The sequence below is a fragment of the Piliocolobus tephrosceles genome, chromosome 4 (genome assembly GCF_002776525.5).
Source record: "Piliocolobus tephrosceles isolate RC106 chromosome 4, ASM277652v3, whole genome shotgun sequence".
Taxonomy (NCBI): domain Eukaryota; kingdom Metazoa; phylum Chordata; class Mammalia; order Primates; family Cercopithecidae; genus Piliocolobus; species Piliocolobus tephrosceles.
The window spans coordinates 22,103,231-22,115,980 of NC_045437.1; positions in this window are offsets into that span (position 1 = coordinate 22,103,231).

Below are 12,750 nucleotides of genomic sequence, written 5' to 3' on the forward strand. Positions count from 1 at the left end.
TCACAGTTAATTTATCTTCTGAAAATACTGAGTTTTTTTTCCTGACATGAAAGCAATCAAGCATTCAGAGAGTCCAGACACTGATCTTTATTCTGAAACATGAGTCTGAGTGGAATTCAGATAAAGCTGAGCCATTTTTCTTTGCCAAACAAGAACCCCAATAATTGCCAGGGGAAACATTCTAAAGGTTTCACGACTGTTTTAGATTCTTACGGCTGCTGTGACAAAATACTACAAACTGAGTGGATTACAAGAGAACTGTATTGCCTCGCAATTCTGGAAGGTAGAAGTCTGAAATCAAGGTGTCAGGAGGGTCACGCTCCTTCTGAAGTTGGTCAGAGGGAATCCTTCATTGCCTCTTCTTCTATTTCTTTTTTCTTTCTTTTTTTCTGAGATGGAGTCTCTCTCTGTCACCTGGGCTGGAGTGCAGTGGTGTGATCTCGGCTTATTGCAGCCTCTGCCTTCAGAGTTCCAGCAATTCTCCTGCCTCAGCCTCCTGGGTAGCTGGGATTACAGGCACCTGCTAACATGCCCAGATAATTTTTGTATTTTTATTAGAGCTGGGGTTTCACCATATTGACCAGGCTTGTCTAGAACTGCTGACCTTAAATCATCCACTCGCCTTGTCCTCCCAAAGTGCTAGGATGACAGGCGTAAGCCACCACTCCGGGCCCCTTGACTCTTCTTAGTGTCTGGCAGTTTGCCTGCAATTCTTGCTGCTCTTTGGTTGGTAGATGCATCACTCCATTTTCTGTCTCTGTTGTCACATGACCACCTTATTTTTGTATATCTCTGTCTTCTCCTCTTCCTAGGAAGATACTAGTAATATTGAATTAGATCCCACCCTAAAAAAAAACTCATCTTAACTTGATTCCAGCTGCAAACACCCTATTTCCAAATAAGGCCACATTCATAGGTACTAGGGCTTCAGATTTCAGCATTTCTTTTTTGGGGATACAGTTCAACCCAGAAACCAGAACCTACCAAGTACAACACATTCTGGCTCTGGAGAAAGAATAAATAGTTCTTTGAATGTACCATACATTTTAGCTCAAAGGCAAAAACATGGGGATTTAATTACGATGCAATTATTATTACATTATTTGATAGGTCTGAGCCTTGAAAAGAGTGACATCACAAAATTGATATGCTTTTCAAATTTAATATTTAGCGTATCATTTTAGATATTTTAATGTTGTATATTAGTTTACTATATTTCAATAACACTTGATGAACTCAAATTATAATCACCAGAGGTATATTAAATATGAGACTCAAAAGAGTCTCTTTCAGCTGTTTCTTTTACTCTATTTCATCTATAGTTCATCAAGATTTGTGTTCATTTCAACTAAAAAAAACTAAATGGCAAAAAACAGTATTTTTTTTTTCCCTATTAAAACCTGCTTTTTTTTTTCACACATCTTGAATAAGTATATCCATTTAATAGCACTATAAAAATGTTGGTGTGGCTGTAACGAGATCATTAACTTTATTGCTATAATCACGGTAAAGGTTAAACTGTACCCTCAGCAACAAAATTAGTGTCCAACTGTTCCAGGTGTCTCTCTAAGAATTTTCTCAACATAACATGCATTCTGTTGTAATTGAAAAATTAATTACCTACCATGCATGTTTTAGTTTTTCATCTTAAAAACACATACAAGTTCCAACTTGTATTTGTTTGCTTTTCTGGATTTCTATATTAAAATTTATATTATAAATATTTAAATGATATAATTATCACTCCTACATATTTTAGTCTTATTTTAATACCAAAATTAAGATTGCAGTTACTATGTACCATAAATTTTACACAATCAATAAAAATTAATGTATTGCAACATTAACATTTTTGTTTAGCTATCTTAATCAAATAATAAACAAAAAATGCAATAATATATTATCCAAGCAAATTTACTGTGTGAGACAAGAGTATGTAAAAGAAATGTAAAGATTAGGAGCTCTTAGTGAAGTTGGTTCATATTTTTTTAAGGAGTGAGTAAAACTCATGTGACTGTGATAATTATAGAAACACAATTACTTTGTCATAGTAGTATATATAGAGAAAACCATAAACCATAAACCATAGAGCACAATACAAATAATAAGAAAATAATTGAAAGTAATGAATTTTATAAAATGAAATCAGCTGGGTGCAGTGGCTCACGCTTGTAATCCCAGCACTTCGGGAAGCCGAGGTGGGTGGATAATGAGGTCAGGAGATCAAGACCCTCCTGGTTAATATGGTGAAACCCCATCTATACCAAAAATACAAAAAATTAGCCGGGCATGGTGGCAGGCGCCTGTAATCCCAGCTGCTTGGGAGGCTGAGGCAGGAGAATCGCTTGAACTCAAGAGGTGTGGAGGTTGCAGTGAGCCAAGATCACACCACTGTACTCCAATCTGGGCAACAGAGCTAGGCTTCATCTCAAAAATAAATAAATAAATAAGAAATCACTATCTAATTCATATAATGAGCCAAATAATTATAAATTAATTAAATGAATGGCTGCCCAAATAAGCAAGTGAAAAATCAGAGAAGCAAGTTCAGGTAATAGGCAAAACTAGCAAGTACAAGCAGCTACAAATATTAAATTTAAAATACCAAAATTTTAAGAATGACATTAAAAAATGTAAAGATTCTTTCTGGGTTTTGTTTTGCTTTTACCTGTAATATAATTTATTTTTTTCAGGTAAACAATACAATTTTATTAAGTATGGTCATTATGCTGCACATTAGAGTCCCAGACTTGTTCGTCTTACAAATACCTGTTTATATCCTGTGACAAATATCTCATTTCCCACACCTCTCAGGCCCTGGCAACCACTGTTTGACTCTGCTCTTATGAATAATTAAGCAGAAAAATAAATAAAAAGCGCATTTCTGTTTTCTTGGAAAGGCAAATACAGATAGAAATTGTGGTGTTATATTATTTTCGGTCTTGTTAATTCAAACTTTGGAAGTGTGGCTCAAAAATTACTCATCATTTAATAACTGCAAATAAAAACAAAGGCGGAATGTAACCTTTTCATTTATAGCAGAGATGTTTAAGAAGTTCCATAATGTCCAGTAATATCAAGATTCTGGGAAATGCAAATGTTAATAATCTTTTGGTCATTGTTTCAATAAATTATGCAACTTTTCTAGAGAACAGTTGATGATACCTAGCAATTTTTTTTTTTTTCTTTTTTTTTTTGAGACGATGTCTTGCTCTTGTCCCCCAGGCTGGAGCGCGATGGCACGATCCCGGCTCACTGCAACCTCTGCCTCCCGGGTTCAAGTGATGCTCCTGCCTCGGCCACCCCGAGTAGCTGGGATTACAGGCGCCTGCCACCACACCCACGTGATCTACCCACCTCGGCCTCCCAAAGTTCTGGGATTACAGGCATAAGTCACCGCACCCGGCCAATATCTAGCAATTTTTTGTTTGTTTGTTTGTTTTGTTTTGTTTTGAGACAGAGTCTTGCTCAGTCACTCAGACTGGAGTGCAGTGGCATGATCACGGCTCACTGCAACCTCCCAGGTTCAAACAATTCTCCTGCCTCAGTATCCAGAGTAGCTGGGACTACAGATGCGTGCCACCACACCCGGCTAATTTTTGTATTTTTAGTAGAGACCAGGTTTCACCATGTTGGCCAGGCTGGTCTCGAACTCCTGACCTCAAGTGATCTGCCCGCCGCGGCCTCCCAAAGTGCTGGGATTACAGGTCTGAGACACTGTGCCCAGCCGATATCTAGCAGTGTGGTAATTGCTGTATTTTTGACCTAGTGATCATAAGAAGTGAGTAGAGAATAATCTTTGCGCTGTTGTTAGAAAAAGTGAATATGTATTGAAGTGAAGTCAACCAATTAAACACACTATGAGTTATCTATAGTTAAAAAATGTTAAAAACAAAAAGCAAAAAAAACTATTTGTCAAATAAAGCAAGTAGATATCCAAGGGCTAAGAAAATATATTCCAAAACGTATTAGTGAACACAGTAAGGTACAGAACAATGTGTATATGAATAATATGATTGCCTTTATGAAAATAGTTTATAAATTCAATATATAAATGTCACATAGAAAACTTTGAGGAAGAGCTGGGGGAGATTCCATATTTTACTTCATTTACTTTGCCTCCAATTATTTATTATTCTTTGCTTTATGTATTATTTATTTATTTACTTCAATTGTGGTTTCCTGGGAAATAATTTTCATGGTTCTTTTCATTTTTGTCATGATACTTCTCTAGTTCTATAGAATTTATTAAATGTCATATAAGCATATGAATAGTATAAGACTGAGGAAAAGGTATTCAATCAATATTGCTGGAATTTTTTAATGATTGGGAAAAATCAGTTCAAAACCTTACTTAATTGTACAAATTACCTCATATTATGCATTTATTAATTCCAGATGGAGCAAAGTACCCTTTAAAATGAGCTGAAATATACTACAAGGAACATCTATCAAACACTAAAAGAATGATAATTTATGAATCTTAGAGGTCTAACAGAAATTATAACAACAAACTATCCACACTGTAATTAAGAATTTCTTAGGGATCTTACAAGATCTTAGGGATCTTACAACTCCTCAGCAATAAGTCTGACAAATAATATATCAAAAACACTAAAAATATACAGCTTAGGTAAAGGCAAAAATCAGAAACCCCTTGCCAGAAACAAGGAGGGAATTAAAGTCATATATATGATAGAAATGAGAGGGTCAGGAGAAAGTAGTTAAAACCAGGGGCAGTTACACATAATCAGAGCCTCTTGAACATGTCTGTGAAATGCTGGGATATAAGGCTAGAACCGACCATTTGGAGGGTTATTGGACATGGGCTTCCTGCAGCAAAGCCTGAGTTAACAGGAGACTTTCCATTCAGTTGCTTGAAACAGCAACTAAAGATCTATCGTTTGACCCAGGGAGTTGAGTCAAACTAACTACCTGGGTGGCATCATGGCAGGCTGCCTACGTGGTCCCTAGGTGGAAAAATAGTCACTGAAGAAAAATCAGATGCCACCCATGCCTGTGAAGACACCTGGGTCTCTGGAGAGAGTAAAATGAAAATTGAAGTAGAATCAATATAATTCCTTGAGCCCTGGCAGAATTAAAAACAAAATCTGCCCATGGGAATGTTTATAAACTTGTGGTACCTGCAAAACTTTTAGAGAAGACAGCACACCCTGAAATTAAATAAACCTCTAGCGAAAGTCAGAAAAAAGTACGTGAAAAAAAACTTACCAACAATAAGCTGTGCACTAAAGCAGAAAGGAACTCAACTCATTGCATATAAACACTGTTAATTTAGTTAATTAGACAATTAGCAAGGAGTTTTAAAAATCATGACTAAAATCCATGATGGAAAATTTCTTTCACTAAAGATGCCGAGGGAACAATATATCATTAAATGGAGAAACAATATTAAGGAGAAAACATCCTATGGTTCCAGTAAATGAACAGGCAAAGACCAGAAATGAATAAATTACAAAAAGTCAAACTGCTATTAGGAATATATAATCAAGAAAAGTACCCAAATTAAAAGGGACAAATGATACATGAAATAAAATAATGCGTAATTTTTTTCCACAAATCTAATTAACAAAATATATTAACCAACACTGTCAACAATTAGCTGTAAAGGAATACTCTCACAATTACATTTGTGTGTGTGTGTAAAATGCTACAATGCTTCTGAATAGGACTTTGACAATGTTCATATGAAACAATCAATTATTTATTTCTTAATTCATTTTTTAAAAGCCTACTCAATGAAATGTGAATGCTAAGTGAAGTATCCTGTAAATTTAAATATATTCATAGTTTTACCATGTATAAAAATGTTTTATAATATGAGAACAAGATAGATAAACAAAATTACACATATTCAGTGGATTGTTGCCTGGATTCTAAAAATCACTGTATATAGAAAACACATAATAATGTCTAGTACTAGCCACATTTCTCATGAATAATTGTTCACTTGTTGAATAAGTGAACAAATGAAAGAGTATTTAAGTCTATCAAATTAAATGAGGTATAAAGTTAGGGTGTGGAATGTAGGAAGGTTATAATACCCTCTCATCTAAAGTAAAAATAAGAATAAAGTTTTTAAACTGAAGTCTTTGCATTAGAAATCTATTAATTAAATTATTCACTAATTTATGAAGCTAATTTACTAAATGCAGAAAATGTTATTTATCCCCTTTATTATTAAATGATTTCAGAGTAGATATTGTTTTATAATAGTCAAAAGGGCAGATTTTTTTTAAACCCTATTCCGAATGCTTACCCTTTAGAAAATTAATCACATTTACTAATATCCCCTACATATTAGATTCTTCTTGTAGGCTATAACTTTCTTCAATGGTTATGTTATAAAATTCTATACCATTCAATATGGTTTGGTTGTATTCCCACCCAAATCTCATCTTGAATTGTAACTCCCACAGTTCCCACATGTTGTGGGAGGAACCCCATGGGAGGTGATTCAATCACGGGAGTGGGTCTTTCCTATGCTATTCTTGTGATAGCATATGAGTCTCACAGGATCTAATGGTTTTTCACAGAGGAATTCCCCTGTACAAGCTCTGTCTTCTCTTTGCCTGCTGCCATCCTTGTAAGAGGTGACTGGCTCCTCCTTGCCTTCCGTGATCATTGTGAGGCTTTCCCAGCCATGTGGAACTGTAAATCCATTAAACCCTTTTTCGTGTATAAATTGCCCAGTCTCAGGTATGCCTTTATCAGCAGTGTGAAAATGGACTAAGTCATTGAAATACAAATATTATCCTACAATATCTTTATTGTCGTTTTCATGTCCTTTCTTTTGTTCTTTCCTCAATTCTTTCTCACCTTTTGCCAGCTTTTGTCATTACAGAAAAACTCTTCCTGTTTAAGCTGCTCCCCCTTCACATTAATGAAATTCATTTTGACAAGACCAGTATTGCCTTTAATGGGATCTGATTCTTCTTCTCTTAAATGTTAGAATTCCCTATAGTTCTGCTGTTATCCATTTTCATCCTATCACTACAAACTCTTTTCCTCAAAGTTTCCCCATTTCTCTGATAATCAAGAACTTTGTGTGACTAATCCCCACATCCTGGAGTGAGGAAAACCACTTTCTAAAATTTAGTGCAGATTTAAAAAGCTGATTTGGGCCAGGCATGGTGGCTCACATCTATAATCCCAGCACTTTGGGAAGCCCATGGAGGCAGATCACTTGAAGTCAGAAGTTCGACATCAGCCTGGTTAACATGGTGAAACCCTGTCTCTACTAAAAATACAAAAATTAGGTGGGTGTGGTGATGGGAGTCTGTAATCCCAGCTACTTCGGTGGCTGAGGCAGGAGGATGGCTTGAACCCGGGAGGCAGAGGCTGCAGTGAGCCAAGATTGCACCAGGCACTCTAGCTTGGGTAAAAGAGTGAGACAGTGTTAAAAAGAAAGGAGAGAGAGAGAGAGAGAGAGAAAGAGAGAGAGAAGAAGGAGGGAGGGAGAAGGGAGGCAGGGAAGGAAGGAAGGGAGGGAGGAAGGGATGGAGGGAAGGAAGGAGGGAAAGAGAGAGAGAGAAATCTGATTTGAAAAACGTCTCTCTAGTTCTAATATTTTGGAATCTCTTGTTTCTCTAAATTTAATGCTGACTTCTATCCAGGCCTCCTTTTGTATATCCAGTCTAATTGTTGGAAGTTCATATATTATTTGAATTCTTTGGAAAACCAGTGCCTCTAATGCAACACATATCTATGCTGTCTCCCAAATTTATAACTCCAGCCCTGATCTAAGCTCTGGACCAATACTCAAAAGTGTACTTTTGTGTTTCCAATTTAGATGACTCATAAAGATCCTAATCAAACATGTCACAGCATGGCTTATGCCTGTAATCCTAGTACTTTGTGAGGGCGAATAGGGGAGGATCCCTTGAGGGCAGGAGTTAGAAAGCAGCCTGGGTAACATAGGGAGAACCTATCTCCACAAAAAATTTAAAGATTAGCTGGGCATGGTGGTACACACCTGTACTCCTAGCTACTTGGGAGGCTAAGGTAGGAGGATTGGTTGAGCCCAGGAGATAAAGGATGCAGTGAGCCATGATCATGCCACTGCACTTTAGCTTGGGCAAGAGTGAAACCCTGTCTCAAAAACAAACAAACAAAAAACGTGTAACAACAGAACACTTGATGTATCTCTGCCATAACTAAATCCTTTACCATTGTCACATCTCAGTAAATGGCATGATCATGCACTCAGTGTGTCAGGTAAAAAGTCTGCAGATCACAAGTGCATCCATTGCTCACCATGTCCATCACCATCACCATAACTCAAACCACAATCACTCTTACCAAAACTGCAATAGCTCACTCTCTGCATCCACATTTGTCTACCAGACTTTATTCTTTCCATGAGGCAAAGCAGATTAATGTATTCTCTTACTCTACCCCAACACTTTCTCATCACCACCATCATAAGATTAGAGTTCCTTCCCATGAGTCACAGGATCTCACATAATCAGCCTCTTGCCTGCTCCTGGGGCACGGTTTTTATTCTTATCTTATTTAAATTCACTCTAGGTAAGTGGCCATCTTACTTTTTCTCGAACCTGCCGAGCTTTCTCTTGCTTTAGGGTCTGGAAACATTTCCATCTCCAGCCAGATGTTGATAACTCTCCTTCCTGAGGGTGTAGAAGACCTTTCTAAACCCTATGCTTTAGAAGACCCTGATGATCACAAATTAAAAAAGAAAATGTTTCTTTTCTCCTTCTTTGGAATAACAGGAGTTGTTTTGTTTGTTTGTTTTTTTGTTTGCTTGTGTGTTTAAGTTCTTAAAAGTTCAGTAACCCAATGGGGCACATACGTTTATGGGCCAGTGATCGCCCCAAAGCTGAACTGGGATGTACAGACCAACGGATATAAGTCTGAAAGAGTAAACAAGATGAGTATGTGTGATTGGGTTTGGATTTGTGTAAGTGTATGTGAGAGCGTATGGCTGAGTGCGATGAAAGTGTGTAAGAGTATGTGAGACTCTGTGTTTGTGCAGGTGTGTGTGCTTATGCACATGTGTGTAGGAGTGAGGGCAGAAAGGAGAAAATCACAGGCTCTGGAGTGATAAACCAGAAAAAAGAGGAGGCTGCAGTTTCCATTTGTTTACCCCAAATCCCTCAATTAAGTATGTAGCAAATCTTATTTTCTGACTTCTGCTAGGTTTTTGTCACTTTAGAGACATTTACAACTTTCTGCAAATTCTGAGTGGGGAAAAATGAGGCATGGCTCCCCAGAAATCTTTTTTTTTTTTTTTGGCACGGAGTCTCATTCTGTCACCAGGCTGGAGTGCAATGGCACAATCTCAGCTCACTGCAATCTCCGCCTCCCAGGTTCAAGCGATTCTTCTGCCTCAGCCTCCTGAGTAGCTGGACTACAGGCACGCGCCACCAAGGCCAGCTAATTTTTGTATTTTTAGTAGAGACAGGGTTTCACCATGTTGGCAAGGATGGTCTAGATCTCTTGACCTTGTGATCTGCCCACCTTGGCCTCCCAAATTGCTGAGATTACAGGCTTGAGCCACCACACCCAGCCTGCTCCCTGGGAATCTTGATTGGATATCCCAGGCTCAGGAGAGTTCTGTGTTTGATCTTAATTCTCAAAGATCCAAGCTGTCCCTCAGCCTCATACTGGCATGAGATGAGAATAGAACTGGATCCTTGACAGCCCATGAGCATGAATTCTGTTAAAATTTTAACTGTTTAGCGAGATGACACGTTGCTCTCCATTTGTATTCTTACATCAGCTGCCTGGCATGTGAAAGGATGGCCTGTCAAGAATCCCCCCATCTGAAAGCAATTCTTCTGGGCTATCATCTCCCATGGCTTATTCAAATCCACTTAATGTTACTTCCAGTGGACTTCCATGATGAAATCCACTAAGAGTTCTCTTCCCACATCCTGTCACTCTGTATCTGCATACATTGCATTAGACTCGTTTTTAGTCACCTCTACCAGACAATATATTTTAATATTTTGTTAAAGAGTTCATTTTCCATCTCTTGCACTAGAATATGGGCTCCATGAGGGGAGGGACTTGGTCTTTCTTGTTTTCATCATTCAGTGCTTAGAACAATGTCTGGCACATAGTAGTTGTTCAATAAATATTGATTGAATAAAATAAAACAATGGATATAATGTCTAAGTGCATGTAATATCTAATATTATATCTAAAGCACATCTAATGACTACATATAACCAGTCTTTGTAACCAGTTTCATCCATCCCTGAAATCAATTTTATCAAAGATCACCATATTCACCTACTAAGTTATTGGGATCATGACGCTTTTTCTTCTAAAAATTTGCAGAAATTTTATTTTGTTTCATTTAGGTTTCTAAACAGAATCATCTAATCATCTGTAATGATTTGTAAGATTTGTAATGCTTTGATAGAAAAGTTCACCTTCCTTAGCCTGATGTTCTGGGCCTCCAAAGTATAGATCACAATTTTTCGATTTTAGCCTTAGTCTTCTGGATACTTGCAGTTACAATGATTTTGCTTCATTGTGTATGAGGACCCAATACTCCCACCAGTGAATACTCTACTGTCAGGCAAGCACAGGATCTCCCAGAGAGGAGTCTTTGGTTCTTTGAACAACTGGGAAATACATGCCAGCTTCACAGAACTAAAGTAATTGGTATCTAAATGGCTCTTCAGCATATTCGACCTGTGTGATTTTGTCACCATACAACCATCCTTACACAAAGAGAACACTCAATACATATATAACTCTCCAACGTATCTTTACATTCCTCACTTTAAGGACATACAACTATTAATTGCATAATTGTGCATAGCTTTCAAAATTATATGTTTAATAGTGAGGCATCTCTATATATTCTTTACTGATAGACAAACTAAAATAATTAAATAACACAAAGATGCCTCATTTGGCAGGTAATTCACTCCCTAAATACAATATTTAGTTTTTGGAAAGCTCAGTAAGAATTCTCAATAGTTACAACTAATAAATGACATACCAGTCCCCCTCTTGAGAAGAGCATTTATTTCACTTTTATAAAAATATTTTATACTAAGTAGTTCTCCATAGCTTTGTTTTACTTATCGATAGGGTTTTTAGTAATATGTATACTGACTTTAACCTATAAAACATTTTTATCTTAATTAATATTAATTTTATGTAAAATTTATAATAAAATGTTTCATCCAATAAATAATTTATGTAAGTAGATACAGCTATTGTCATATGGACTCAACTACATCACTAGAAAAAGACATAAATGTGACTTTAGATAGATACAGATATACACACTCCCATATCCTCTCAAAAGTACTAAAGTATTTATAATGCCTAACACATTGGAAGTAATTAGAATAATCTCATGTAATACACTTTCTTCCTTTCACACAATTGAATATGTTTGACTGTTTACATTGCTTATTTATTTTCAGTAAATTACATATTCCCTAACTTGCTTGAGGATTAGGGTTACCTGAGGTACTTAATAAATGTTGTCATTATTGGGCCCCAATTTGGATCACCGTAATCAGAATATTTTGAGGGTGAGGGGCTGGAGCCATTATCATCAAGTAGGTAGACCAAACCACTGCTCCTGCATAGCATGTGCCACCACAGAACACCTCAAAATATACTCTCCACAAATTAAGAGCAAATATATTTTTCAACTAAAATTTAAATGATTCATGTGTATGTTTGCTAGGGCTGCCATAAAAAGTAGAATAAACGAAGTGACTTAAATAACAAATTTGTTGTATCACAATTCTGGAGGCTAGAAGTCCAAAAGCAAAGTGTTGGCAGGTTGATTTCTTCTGAGGAATGTGAAGGATGTGTGTTCTGGGCCTCTCTCCTTCTCTTGTAGAAAGCTGTCTTCTCCCTGTATATTTTAAAATCACCTTCTATGTAAATCATACATCTATGTATGCATGTGTCCAAATACCCTCTTCTTATAAGTATACAAGCCATATTGCATTAAGGCTCACTCCAATTACTTTATTTTAACTTGACTCCTTTACTCAATAAAGACTTATTTCCAAATAAGGTGGCATTCTGAGGTACTGGGGCATTCTAATGCCCCAGCAGATAAATTAGGGGAGGTTTACTTCAACCTGTAACAGGTTCAATGGCAGTCATTTTCCAGTGTTATCTATGTTGACTTTTAGTGGCGTATATTCTCCAATCGTATTTTTTCTCAACTTTCTTCCTTTACCATTATAGGGAAATCACGCATGTGCAGCAGCTGATGATGGGACCAAAGTCAATGTGTCCAAACGCTCTCCTTGTTAGGAAACAAAAAAGTCCTTACTGTGCAATCTCATAGGAAAGTTTCTAATATATTCCTGCAAGAACTTCAGAGTTGGGGTAATTCCTCAAAGCCCTGCAATGTTTCTCCTTTCACATTTGACATATGTAAGTCTGTATATCTTTTTTCTTCTTCTTCTTTTGGAGAAAAAATAAAAAACTCTTAAGACAAGAAAATGAAATCTGCTGAGTTAACCCTGGTGGAAGTGAAAAGTCAAAGATGAGGAGCAGCCTTCTGGTGTGGAAACTTTTGTCTTGATGAATAATTGATGGACACCAAGAGCACAATTTGCTGCTTCTAAGCATGCAGCCCTGACATGGTATGGCATAGGAATCTCGAGTGTAAAAGGATTCTTACTTTATACGCAAACATCCTGAGGATCAGTATTAGATTCTGAAATTTTCTTATGTAATTGGCTTAAAAGAAGAATGGATTATGAAGGTTATGGA